Source organism: Gavia stellata, chromosome 4 (assembly GCF_030936135.1).
Source record: "Gavia stellata isolate bGavSte3 chromosome 4, bGavSte3.hap2, whole genome shotgun sequence".
In the NCBI taxonomy this organism is placed as follows: Eukaryota; Metazoa; Chordata; class Aves; order Gaviiformes; family Gaviidae; genus Gavia; species Gavia stellata.
This window is the reverse complement of record NC_082597.1, coordinates 39,987,772-40,001,610: the sequence shown is the minus strand read 5'-3', so window position 1 is coordinate 40,001,610 and position 13,839 is coordinate 39,987,772.

The following is a 13,839-nucleotide window of genomic DNA, read 5'->3' as shown; positions in this document are numbered from 1 at the left end:
AGTGGAACATGTGCCCAAGATATGCCAGGGATCAATTTAAATCTGCTGACTTTTCTGATATAGTGATTGATACTTCTAGGTGTTTTACAGGTGGCTATTGAACAGGGGAGTGCTAACTGCAGGTTAGTTGTGCTCCAGTGAAAATATTTAATAATAAAAGACCAGGTGTTGTACTTGTCTAGTCTGTATATTGACAGTCTGTGTATGTAGCTGAGAAACGATGTCTACATGGGGAAAAATAGAACTTATTTTCAGACATCTCTCTTGTGATACAGTATGGAAGGTGCCTGGGTTACTATCAATAGTAAAATGCATTGTAAATTTTATTGAATTCACATTAGAAACATTTATTCTGGATGGGTTTACTTTGTTTAAAGTACTAGAAAACAAGTTTCACTGCTGGAGAAAATAAAACTGAAATATGTATCCATGAAATATTTGTACTCTACTGGAATTGTTCTCATCAGGTTAGTTTCAGGGGTCCTGGTACTGTCCTAAAATGGAATGAGAAGGTTATACATAGCCCGGTGTACTTTGAGGTAAGTTTCTCAGTGTTACCCATTATTAAATGTTTGTACAAACTAAATGCAAGTACCAGTGTATTTAAAAACAGGGAACAAAAAAAAGGTGATAAAGAAGACTCTTTTTGTCTTGAAAATAAACAAACTGTCTGGAAGAAAATCCACAGGGAACATGATGTCTTTAAAGAGAATATGGCAATTATTTTTTTTTTCAGTGGTTACATGGATGTGAGGTATGTTTGTGTAGAAGAGTATTACCTTCTATTTGTTCCATTTGGATGACTGCTGCAGATGGCTTTCCTCCTGTCTCCGATCCTTGATAATGTCTCCCCTTCCCTTCCTTCCTCCTCATCTCCCACCCCACAAATTTCCTTGGTACTATGAATTACAGGTTTATCGTGCAAGCATGGCATGTGTAGATAATATAAGCATTGATATTTTCAATGTTCATTTTTAGAAACAAAAATGAATGAGACCTTTCCCACTCTGACGGCCTCATGTAAAGTACACTAAAGTCACTTGGTCATGTCCAGAGTTTCATTTAAAAATGGGCATTCTAAAACTTACCATGAGAGTTACTTTTACCCGTTCTTGCCTGCTTCTCTTCTGAATTTTCCCCCCTTATGTGCTAGTTGCGCTCTTCAGTCTCTTTCTTCATAACCATCTTTGTTCTAGTCTTTGTCAGTACTTGTGGCACATAAATGTGTGTTAACAAGATTCTAAGTAGGTTCATATGTTCATTTTATTATTGAAAAGGTGTTTAGATTCATGGGTGGCCTTGATCTTAACAGCCTTGTAAACTCTATTTTCAGCATATTACATGAGTCACTGTGAAGGGAAGGGGAAAAAACAGAGGAGGACTGGCTCCTTCAGGTTTTGTCTAGTCAAGGCTAAACCATGACTTTAAAAACAAGAAGTATTAGCCTGGATCTTTAAAAATCTTCAGCTTCCAACTAAGCTTTGCTCTAAACCATGTGCTTAAATAGAACTCACCTTTACTGCATTAGCTTTAACATCTATTTGTCCTAATTGAACCTAAAAAGTCTTTGAATGTTGAAACATAGTTTTGTATTTCATCTGACTGCACCCTTTAGCAATTTAGTTACCAGAATTAGTTTAAATGTGAATACCATGTATGCCTACTTATAGGAGAAAAGCCATAGCACTTCTACCTTCTGCAATAGTAGTTTGACTACTGTAATGTGACACAGGTAGTTTGTGTGCAATCAGTCTTCTGATAGCCAAGTACTAAGATTTTGCCTGATGATAACATGACTTAACATTTGTTTTCCTGTCAATTTGCCTGTGCTTTTTATGCAAATAACTTACAAAATGTATGTAGCTTGGTCAGCATCAGATGTTTAAAAGATTGGTAAGTTAAGATGTTACTCTTAAATGCAGTTGTTAACTCTGAGCATATTCCTATTCCTTGCAGTGAAAGTAAAATAATTTGCTTAAATCTTCTCTTTATGCTTGCTGTGAATTGCTCAATCATCTTTGTCTTGCCTTCTATGCATCTCCTACACCTAAAAATAATAATGAAAGTGTGTGTATGTATTTGTGTGTGTTGTGCAGTTTTCTCTTACATACATGTGCACACACACACAAATGAAATCTAAATGCAGTTCTTGCAGAAAATCTTGTGGGAAGGTTTTTTTTTCTGTGAAGCCTGCCATATTGGAGACTTGTGTCCCAGCCAAAAAAAAAAAAAAATTTCAAACAACTGTTTGAAGGGAACCTGTCCTAGCAACGTAGATCAAACACTTCTTGTATAAAAACTGTTATGTAGTACTGGAATCTTTTTGTTGTAACTTTGAAATGGAAACATCTGATCTATCTAGAAATAATCCACTACTTCTGTGAGTAGCATTTATTGAAAACCAGCATTGTGGGAAAAATCTCTGTTCTTCTGCCTCCTCTACCCCGGCTTTGTAGTTGTCTAGTTGCTACATACATTTGTTGAACTTTTCTTCAGAGCAGTAAAGGTCGTAAGCCTGCAGCTATCCTGTCTTCCCTCAGCAAGACTTTGCAGTTTACCATGTTTGTTTAGAAGTAGACAGAATTGAGGACTAGATATTGTAATTCTCATCAGTGAAGTTAGCAATACTGGGGAGCTTGTGTAACATAGGATCAGCAGTTGCAGCTGGTGGATGCAGTTTGATTCTTGCCTATATCCTTCAGCTGGTGTTGAGAAAGTAAATATGTAGAAGGCATTTTTGAAAAAACACACACAAAACCACAGAGCTTGGGATGTTAAGAATGGTATGCAATGGACAGATAAATTACTGGGGTTTTCCCCTCACTTCATGTAGGATTCTGCTTTTTGGAGCATTGTATGTAAATTTTTAGCCATGTAAATAAGAGGTGTGATCTTGAAACACGGATTGTGATCCTTTGTATAGCTCATTATTATACTGACAATTTAACTCTAATTTACAGTCTGCTGATTGCAAGGGGCATATTAAACCTGTACTTTCATTTCAAGTTACTTTTTATATGTAACTGAGTGTTGACTTATGCTGGTCCTAAGTAAGTTCTGTTCTTCAGATGCTATAGACTAGCACAGGAAGAGAAAGAGATTCTTCAATAAAGAAAAAAGAGAAAATGTAACCACTAACCAAGAGATGGCCTTCAATTAAGGTTCTTCTACGACTAGCTTAGGTCTCTATTAGCCTGTCGCAGCCTACATTTGCTGGTCTTTGGGTCATGCTACAGGGCCTATATTTCCCTAGGAACAGGAAAAATCGGGTGAGTATTGATGTTCACGACCAGTGATGCGAGTTGAATTGCCCTTTCAGTACTATGTTGTTAATTTTTAAACAAATTCTAGTCACAGACTTAATTAAAAAGAAATAAAGCTGTTATCCTATGCCTGTGTTTTACCCAGATGGTCAGTCTGCCTGCATTCTCCTCTTAACTTGAGGAGAGCACCGCAACACATCCCTCTTGCTCCACTTCAGGGGATGAGGCTTTCCAGTAAAAAAAATGTTTCTAGTAGCTTTCTCTTCACTTCCCAGAAAAGGAGAAGAGCAGTGCACCTTGCATCCCTTCTGGATGGCCTTTCTGCCTAGGACCTCTGGCTGCCGATCCTTGGTGGCTGATTCTCAGGGCTGCCTAATTAAAGCTTTACTGTATGTGGCTATGGAATGGCATATTGTGTTCAGCTAGTTCACATAAGTACAAATGGAGACCTCATCATAGTACATTAATTAGTTAATAGGCAAGATATGACTTCTTACCCTTAAGCATTTGTTCCTTAGGCAGTTGTTCTGTGCATGATTTTGCATAGAAGAGAGATCTAGATGTATTTTTTTCTTAAGGCTGGCTTTTCTTCTTTGAATGAAAGCTGGATGTGTACATGATTGCTAGTTCTGCTTTCTGAACTTTTTATGAATTAGGTAGCTACTGGAGATGGAAACAAATAATGCATAAGGCTGGCTGTAGCTCACTTCCCCTCCCAGCTGAGAGACTACCCTCCCTGTAAACTGCTCCACTTCTGGCACAGTAACTCCTATAATCTATGCAGTGGTTCAAATGTGAGGAGGAGGTTAGAGGATGCTTCCAGGCAGATGATTCTGCAGTTTGTATAGGGCTTACTTGTTGTTATGGGAAAGGTCAGTCCATGGCAGTTGGAGTTACTTAAACTGCTGTGTAATATGCTGAGCTCACAGTGGATTTAGAACAGTTGAGTTACATTTCCTGTTTGTTCCTAGCCAATGTGTTCTACATCCATGGGTCTTGCAGTTGCCTGGGGCATTTAAACTGAGCTTGAGCAGATCTGAAAAAGTAACATTTATCCTAAAGCTAAAACAAAAGTGAACTGTGTTCTCAATAAGAAATATAGTCCTACTGTTCAAAAGTCCAGTCTGGTCCAGTATTCTTTTTTCCTAAGAATGGCTAGAGAAAACTCTAGGAATAGGGTAGCCACAGAACGATACTTAGCCAGTACGCACTTCTAACAATGTGCAACCTGGCTGTTTCTGACAAAGCGTATTTCCTAATCGTGGTGGACCTAAAGTAGGTTGAAGCACAAAGCTTGTTTTGGTACACAGTTACATTAGGCTGATCTCAAAATCCAAGAGGAAGCAAAGGCCACCAGAACATGTTTCTTGAGGAGACAAAGGACTAAGTTACTCGGTCTGTAGATAATAACACTGCCTGAATTTTAGTTCCTTGTAGTGTCTGTTGCCTTTCCCAAAAGCCATTCGCTAGTGGTTCTACGGAGACATTTTGTTACCCATTTTGAGAGAGAATCTGGAAGCAACTGGTTGAACTAATGTAGGCTGTTAACTAAACCAGACACAGATGATGATGATAAGGATTGGATCCTTCTAAAGAAGTTAATTTATCTTGCATTTTTTGCCCTCCAGCTGTTTAAAAATAAAAAAAAAAGGTGGCTGGGGTGGGAGGGGGGAACTGTTCACTGTCTGAATTTGTAGGGCTCTGCTTGCAAGTGTTGAGATGTGTATTGTTTGGAGCCTCCTGTTCTGCGTAACAAGTCTATTGACGAGGCACTTCAACGCACTGAAACCTTCAAACTGCACCGGTAACTTCTCAGCTGGTAGGAGCAATGACCTGTAGTCTCCTGGTTTTCTACTCCCTCTCTGGCCTTCAAGTGGCGGGAATAGTTTTGGCCTCCTCTGCTTCTGGTGGTAAAAGGGTAGGCCAAGTAAAACTCTTGAATCTGGATAAATTGCACTTAAGCAAACCAACCCCCACTTGTGCCTGGCTTGTGTTTAAAAACAATCACTCTGCTCCTGATGATCCAATGGTACTACTGTGAATGGGTAATACTAGTTTCTTTTATGTATACGATAGCTTTTCTGAAAATCACTAGATGCATACCAGTTTCACACCTTTCTCAGAAAATAAAGCACACACTTTTACCACAGGGTTTTTAAACCTAGTTCTAATAGAAGCAAGAGTTGGTGAAAAAGGAAAATAGTCTGTTTGGTTTCTGAGAGCAAATATGAAACCAGTTAGTGTAAACAGTGGGGAAAGCCTGTTCAGGCTAATTCTATGTGTCTGTGGTGCTGTCTTCTCTGTGAGCAATACTGAATAAGGTTAGTGTATATTAATATAAAAACAGTATTCCCTTCTGGGTTGTTTTTGTTTGGATTTTTAAAATTTATTTTTATTTCCTGATTTGTGTTCAAATAAACTATAAGGTGCTATTGTAGAGACTGTGCTCTGGTTTGGCAATTTTTCATGTTTTTGTGTACAAAGAGTGTGCTTAGCTTGATTATGAGAACTGGAAACAGTACAGTGTGAGTCACGTATATGTAGGAAAGAAAGGGTTGTCATTCTCATAGAAGTCCTGTGAAAGTGTCTAAAGCAGCTATGGATGTCCCAGTCAACCAAAGATTTGTAAACTTTTAGGAAGATAAGCAAGCACATGAATCATGAACTATTTTGACTCTCTTCCCTGTTCAAGTGCTTTGGTTACAAATAAACAGTATCTAGTTTTTTTAAAGAGTCATTGGTTATTCCTGCAGTTCTGCTTCTAAGGTACTGACTCTAAATTGGATTGGCTGGTATAATCTCTGGAAGTAGATAGGTGTGTATTAAATAGTGGGAAATTGTTACTTTTATTTTTTGCCTTTAGAGAGAGGTAGCCTTACACCTGTAATAAGGGATACATGGGAAGAGACCAGAAGTACTAAGTTAAGCAGTGGCCCCAGCATATTAGCTATGTCAGTGGTAGTGCATCTGTTGCTGAAACATTCTGGTCCTTTGTATCTCAAGAAATACCACAGGTTGGCTGAGATAGGACTGTCTGTGTTAGCACTCAAAGTTGACAAGTGGAAATACAGAGCACAGGGTAGTCCTAATACTTGGAAATAAAACTAAAATGCTGCACAGGTACTGTACCAGTTCGTCTTTCTTGCTGTTATCCTCAAACAAGCATTTGCTTCCTTAGCAATGATTTTTACTTCTTCCAATAGCTTATTAAGAACAGTGTGGTTAGAGTAGTTTGTTCAGCATGATCTCTTTTACAGTGTCTCCATTAAGCAGGATACTTGGGGAAACAAAACAAGTAGTAAAACCTTTGCCCCCCTCCCCACATAAGAAGTGCTATCAATTTGGGGAGGGAGGGAAGTGTGGCCACAGTAGACCTGCAGTCTAATGTTACTTTGGGCTCTTCTGGATTTGTTCCGCTTGCCTATGCACCATGCTGAATATTACTAGATATTCTTGGTTAACATATGTGATTGATCTGTATCTTTTTAATCCTTCAAAATACCTTGAAGACTTTCTTATATTTAAAGTGTTCTAGTTCTTCTTGGGATACCAACTTTGTTCATTACTAATGCTCATCCAGGCTGACTCTTTAGATAATCCTTTCTTTCTCAGTGGCCCGTGAGAATATAAGTTTATCCTCACTTTCAGTATATCACAAAAGAATCTGATGTGCTATAGATGTCTATCTGAGTATAAACTAGACATTTAGAGACTCTGTTTTCTGAGCAGACAGCTGTCTTTTCTGGCTGATAATTTACAAAATTTATATCCCCAAAGGATACATATACATTATGTACCATAATCTGGAGGGTGCTTTACTCAACAGTCTGGCTAGATTAAATTCACATATTTGTTCATGTCTGTAAGGCTAGTTCTGCAATACTGCAATCAGTCATTCTGATTAAACATTTGTGGTTATATAAATAAAGTGCTGGTAACTCAAATTCTGTTAGAATCTGAGCCAAGCCGTGTGTGCTGTTGGGCAGTCCCCTTGAGGAACACAAGTTCCAAAATAGCTTTAGATTTTCCAGCTTGAATTGGTGATGGCAAATCAGAGTACCACAGGGCAAGGATGCTGCTAGTGCTTGCTTACGAAAAGGGAACTGCTCCTGAAGTCCTTCATTAGCTGTGGTGGTGTTTTGCTGGAAGACAGTGTTGCCCCACTGTTATCATGGAGAAACCAACACTTTGTCTTCATACTGAAGCTCGGAAGTACAATACTAAGTTACATAGGCATTTAATGTCTTTTGTATTTCCATCTTCTTGCCTATGTGTGTGCATATAGGTGGCAATTATACTCCTGTATTACCTACTGACAGTACTGATCTTTGCAGGGAATACAAGTACAGATCAGAAAACTTGAAAGCCAAAGAATGGTTTATGTTAGCATGCAAACAGCTTTACCATGAATGTGATTTAAAAGTTAGAAGTGATAAAGCCAGAATTGATTTCTTGATCTCTCTCTTCCTGCAAGATAAGGAACTTCATGTAGTAATAAACATAGTTTGACTTAGTCTCAGAAAATAGATGTCAGATGCAGCTGGGAAGATACCCTGGCATAGTTCTGCAATGAAAAGAAAACTGTAAAGATGTCTTGGTATCTTGCATGGTAACAATTAACCTAGATTTATACTAGTATTACAGGTAGCCAGTAAGGATGGAGTATCCCAAGACATTGCAGAATATGTTGCCAAATGCAATTAGGGAAATGTTTCCAATATTAGTATGCATAGTTAAAGTGGATTAAAGAGTGTATGAGAGATTATGTGGGAATTGTGGTATATGTATTGAAGAATTTATCAAGGAGTGACTCTCGTGTCATCCTGTCTCCCCACAATATTTTGTATAAGTAATGCAGATGCCAGTTATTTGCATCGTTTCTCTTTCTTCTGCCAAACCATAATTATGTAGTGGTTGCTTTTGCAGAGGAAGCTGTTATAAAATTCAGCTGTTAGTTTCATTTCACTACTGTTACTTGCTGTTCTCATCATAGAATCTAGGTTGAAGATCTTTCTGCTTATACCGGAATTGAGCAGGATTGAGACAAGCTATGCCTAAGGCATAGCCACCACCCTCTTAGGTTCTCATTGGACAAAACCTTGTCTGTCTGGTCCTACTTCTTATTTCAGGTCCTACTTCTTATTTCAGGTCCTACTTCTTATTTCAGGTCCTACTTCTTATTTCACACTGCCTTGATTGTATGCTTTGGGGGTCAGAAACATACATACATACAGAAACATAACAATATGTGTGGAACACAACATAATGAAGCCCTGATAGGGGGAGTTCTCAGGACTGCTGAAGTATCAGTAGTCAATAAAAGCTTTATCATTATTCTTCAGATTGTTAAGTTGTTTCCACTTTCTATTTAATTTCTCTGTCTTCTTTTCTTACTACTGAGGTGGCCTTCCCTACAGCTTAGGGCCACATCTTTCTGGGTAATATACAAATCACCCTGATAATATGCTACTTGGCCTGGAGAGTTTATTGCCAAACATGGCATAAGAGTAAAAATTAGTAAGTTTTAAGGAAGAGGATAAGAAATAGAAAGAGAAATAAATTATTGTGGCTTTTATCAAATCTGAAAGAGTATATTTTTTGAGGCCATTACTTTGATTTGGTATAATGTCATATTGTCTTTTTTCATAATTTAGCCTTGTGTTTTATAGGTAACATAGATGGATCCAAGCAGATTAATATCTGAGGCTTGGATTTAGACATCTAAAAACTCAATTTTCTAGCCAGTGTCAGAGCAAGTTTTCTATAAGATATGTTCAGTGTAGTACTATTCAAGTAGGTATTCAGTCAGATCTGGAGCCAGAGTAAACTGTTTTCAACACTGTTTCCCACAGCCTTCTCCTAGACAAACTGGCAAGATGCAGATTTGATAGGTGGTCTGTAGGATAGGAAGGAAACTGGCTAACAAGCTGTATTCAGAGGTCATCCATGTTTTTTACCCAGGATGGCAGCTTGTCACAAGTAGGGTCCCTCAGGGATCGGTACTGGACTCTACACTGTTCGACATCTCATAAATGATCTGGATTATGGGACTGAAAGCACCGTCACCACATTTGCTAATGACACAAAACTGAGTGGTGAGGTGGAAAAGTCAGTAGGGTGAGCCATCTTAAGAGAGACCTGGACAGGCTGGAAGAGTGGGCTAGCAAGAACAGTATGAAGTTTAACAAAGACAAATGCAAAGTCCTGCACCTGGGATGAAATAACCAAAGAGCCCAGTACAGGCTAGGATCTGTGTGGCTGGGGAGCAGCCTTGTGGAAAGGGACCTGGAGGTTCTGGTGGACAACAAGCTGAACAGGAGTCAGCAGTGTGCTGCTGTTGCAGCAACAAAGGCAAATCGGATCCTGGGCTGCATCTGCAGGGGTGTTACTAGGCAAGATAAAGATGTGATAATCCTACTCACTGCACTCAAGCTGCATCTGGAGTACTGTGTCCAGTTCTGGTACCAACAAATCAAGAAAGATGCAGGCAGACTGGAGAGGGTCAAAAGTGAGGGCCACAAAGATGATAAAGGGCTGGAGAACCTGCCCTGTGAGGAAAGACTGAAGGAGTTCAGGCTCTTTTCCCTGGAGAAAAGAATGCTCAGGGGGAACCTCATCACAAGATTCTAATACTTAAAGGGTGGCCACAAAGAAGATAGAGGCTCTCCCTTCACAAGGAGCCATGTGGAAAAACACAAGGGGCAATGGGTATAAGTTGTACCGGGAGAGGTTTCATCTCAATATTAGAAAGAAATTTTTTACAGTGAGAACAATCATTAACTGGAACAACTTCCCCAGGGATGTGGTAGAGTCTCCATCACTGGAGGTTTTCAAGATTTTTTGGACAGAGTGGTTGATAATCTTATCTACGCTCCCTTTCCTGTGAAAGGTTGGACCAGATGATCTTTTGAGGTCCCTTCCAGCCCAGGTTGTTCTGATTCTGTCATTGTTTCTATGATTAAGTTGTTCTTAGACCTTGCATTCTAATGAAAGTCAGCCTTTTTTCCTTTTCTCTCTGTCCTGTGCCTTTCAAGGTAAGGACACCTCAACAGGAATCAACATTACTGCAGTTACTACACAGGAAGTCAGTGTGCAACACATGGTCAGCCCAGGAGAACTGTAGTCAGCCTATTGCTTTTTCTGGGTTGAAGTGGACTGCTATGTAAACTTTTGAATCATAGCCTCCCCTGACCAGTACTGACAGTGGGTCTGGTGCATTATCCAGTCATTTCACTTCAATTCCTAGTCATAACTCTTTGAAATGACAACAGTTCTTTTTCATATATAAAACTGTAAAAAACAAAGTGGAAAAAAATAGAAATAAATTTCAGAACAAAACAAACCAGGGAGTGCAATCCAGATGGCAACATCTACAAATGATTGGGTTTGTTTCCCACTAGATATGGAGATCAAATTCAATTCTCCATCTTAATTCCCAGTTTTTATAGATCTGTTCAGAATGCTGATACTATGCCATGAACTGTGGCAATGCTAGAAAATTTTTAAAAAGACTGCTCATGCTACTAGAAGCTGTGTGGTCTGGCTCTGTTCCAATACAAGTCATCTTACTTGTCCTGAGACACACAGTTAGAAACACATGTTTGTCTTGATTACTTGAAATATAGTTGACTAATTAGTCGAAGTCAGTTCTGGTTTGGCAATGAGAAATGGCTTTTTGATATACATTCAGTTGATTCAAAGCATGGGAGGTAGCTTAGCTGTTCACTTCAGGTACAAAAACAGAGTTATCTAGGCTTTACTGATTAAAGGAAACTTCATCTGTATGCTGGATCTCTTTATATGCAGTAAATTACTGCTCTATGTAAAGAAATCTTACATCATCCCTTATAGGTACACTATCCAGTACTGCAGGCTGAGCCGTCCCAGGAATTTATTTTAATTGTTAATGGTAGGTTTAAATACTTCTCACAAGCTGGAAATGCCAGGAAATAATTGATGTCTCAGTTCATGGGAGTGTTTATCATTTAGATGGCCCTCACACAAACTATAAACAGTCTAAACACTAATGCTGGAAAGACCAATTTAAATTAGCACTTAATGCCAGTCTATACTTAGCTCTTCCTCATGTTTCCCATGAGTGCAATTTCACAGTGATAGCAGCAGGAATGAGCACTGCTGATGGCAAGGCACTAGAAATATCTTTTTTAATTTGAAATCAGAATACGATATTACTTGTAGGAAGTCTTAAATGACAAAATAACTATGGCATTTTAGCTGTATTTGGACTCTTGTTGCTTTAGTGTGTATATATAATACTGCGTCGGTGCTAGTGCTGCTATGGGGAAGTAGCTAAAGTGTATGGCACTGTTCTACATCGGCTGATGAGATGTTCCAAAAAGTCTGTATGTGATGGATGTGGATGTTGTCATAGCTAGTAGCTGGATTTGAAATAGCCCTTGTGATCTGATTCCATTCAGATGAAACCAGGGGCTAATCTTAATGTCTGGTTATTTGTGAGATAAGATGCTTCATGTTCTAGGGACTACAGTATTGTTTAGCTCCAAGATACTTTGAAGCCCTGTCTGTGTGCTTGGTACTCACACTGATACAGGCAGTCTCAGAACTGAATGAATTTGTAACCTTATAGAAGGCATGTGTCTCTTCTGTAGAAAACCACGTGTTTCACAATTTAGCTGTATCTACCTCCATCTAGGAGAGAGCTGGTACACCACCAGGTCTCCAATATAGGTCCTTTGCTACCCTAATCTTACAATTTCACCACTGTCTTTTAGATGTTGGATGTGCTCTTTGGCACTGTGGCTTGATCTGATGAATCCCTTGCTAGGGAAACTGCACATTGTAGGTTCACAGTAGTCATCTTAAGTTTGGGCTGTAGCAGAAAGCCTGTGATCGCAATTGTAAGCAAGTATGTTCCACTTAGTGCAGCAGTCCATATAGCAACTGACAAGTTGAGCGCCAAGGAGGGATGTCTGAAATTTTCTTCCAGTAGAGAAAAGGAGAGCTGGGCAGAATGGCTTAGAGGACATAAGGACAAAGAATCATAGGAGCACTCTGGAAGGACTTCCTTGGTACTTCATTGTAGGTTGCCCCTGGATACTACCATGGAGAGGATGACCCATTGCAGAGATGGAAATTGAGATTGTTGTCCGTGCTTGATAATGAATAAAAGTAGCATGTTTTTTCATTACTAGGATTTTTTTTTTCAGTTCCAAGCATACCACTGGCTAGACTTGTCCTCTGTTTTCACAGAATTGCAGGATGGTTGAAGTTGGAAGGGACCTCTGGAGGTTTTGGAAGGGAGAAGGGCTGGGGTGGTGGGGATTGGTGGTTCTTTCTTTCCTGCTTGAAGGATGCGCTTAAAAGCGAGCATCTCTGGTTTCTCCACTCTAACTTGTCTAGACTTATAGAAGTCAATGTATTTTCTTTTTTTAATGAAACAGTGGCTCTGCATACAAGAAAGCCAAATAACTAGCTTCCTCACCAAAGCACTTACTGTGAACTTATTTTTAACGGTATGGATTGCTTGCTCACATTGTCCTTAACAAAAGATTCAGCAGCAGCATCTCACAGCTTTGTGCATAGCATGTGGATATAAGGGTTGAACACCAATGTCTTCTAGAGTGACTGTGTAAAACTAGGGGATCCTGACACCACTCCTTGTTGAATCTGTCTGCTCTCAGTGATGTTTCATTGCTTCTTGATCCTAAGCCTGAGACACTGATTCAGCCTGTTAAGTGAGAATTTAGTTTGTCAACCACTGCTTTCAGTTTTACCTGTCTTGCAGTTGTTTCAGTGCATCTTGTAGTGTTCCTTCTGTCCTCTTCAACTTTTTTTCTCCCATTCCTGAAGGTATTGCAGTTGCCACAGCATTTCTGTTTTCCTTTCTAGTTATGTGACTGGCTCACTGTAGCTATACCATGAGGGTCATGGCTTCCACCTCTGGGAAATTGTTATGCTTCAGAGTTTATTTACTGCAGATTTGATGATCCACAAAGATTTAGGAAATAATGCATTTTATAGTACTGCATATAACAGCACCTGCATTCTTCTTTCCTGTAAGTAACAATGACGGCTGAACTCCCCTGAGACAGCTGACGAGTCCCAACAAGCCCTGTGTGAGAGCTGGGGACAGGTAGCATGCATTCAAGGTCTGAGCACTAGCGATCTATAGGCTGTGACTGGTATTATCAAGGAACTGGTCCAGTTTCATTGCTACCATCTACTGAAACTAGAGCTTTTCACCTCACTGAGCAGACTAATGGGAAGCATAGTTTTGCAGATGAGATCTGAAATGCCACAATATCACTAAAAATAATAATAAAAAAATGGCCCCCCCCTTAAATGAGAACTTCCAAAATGTATGTTTGTTTGTGTTGTTTATTTTGTTACTTAAAGTTCAGCTTCCTGTGCAGCTTTAGTGGTTCTAACTAATACTCTTTCTGTAGCTATTAATTCTTTCTCTGCTGATATTTCTTTTTGGCATATGTCTCTGATACAGCTCTACCTGGTATCTCCTGTTTTCTGAGCAGTAACTCATGGATGTGTTTAGCTTTTCTGCATACAAAAAAGATGCTCTTTCTTTGTGATAATGAAA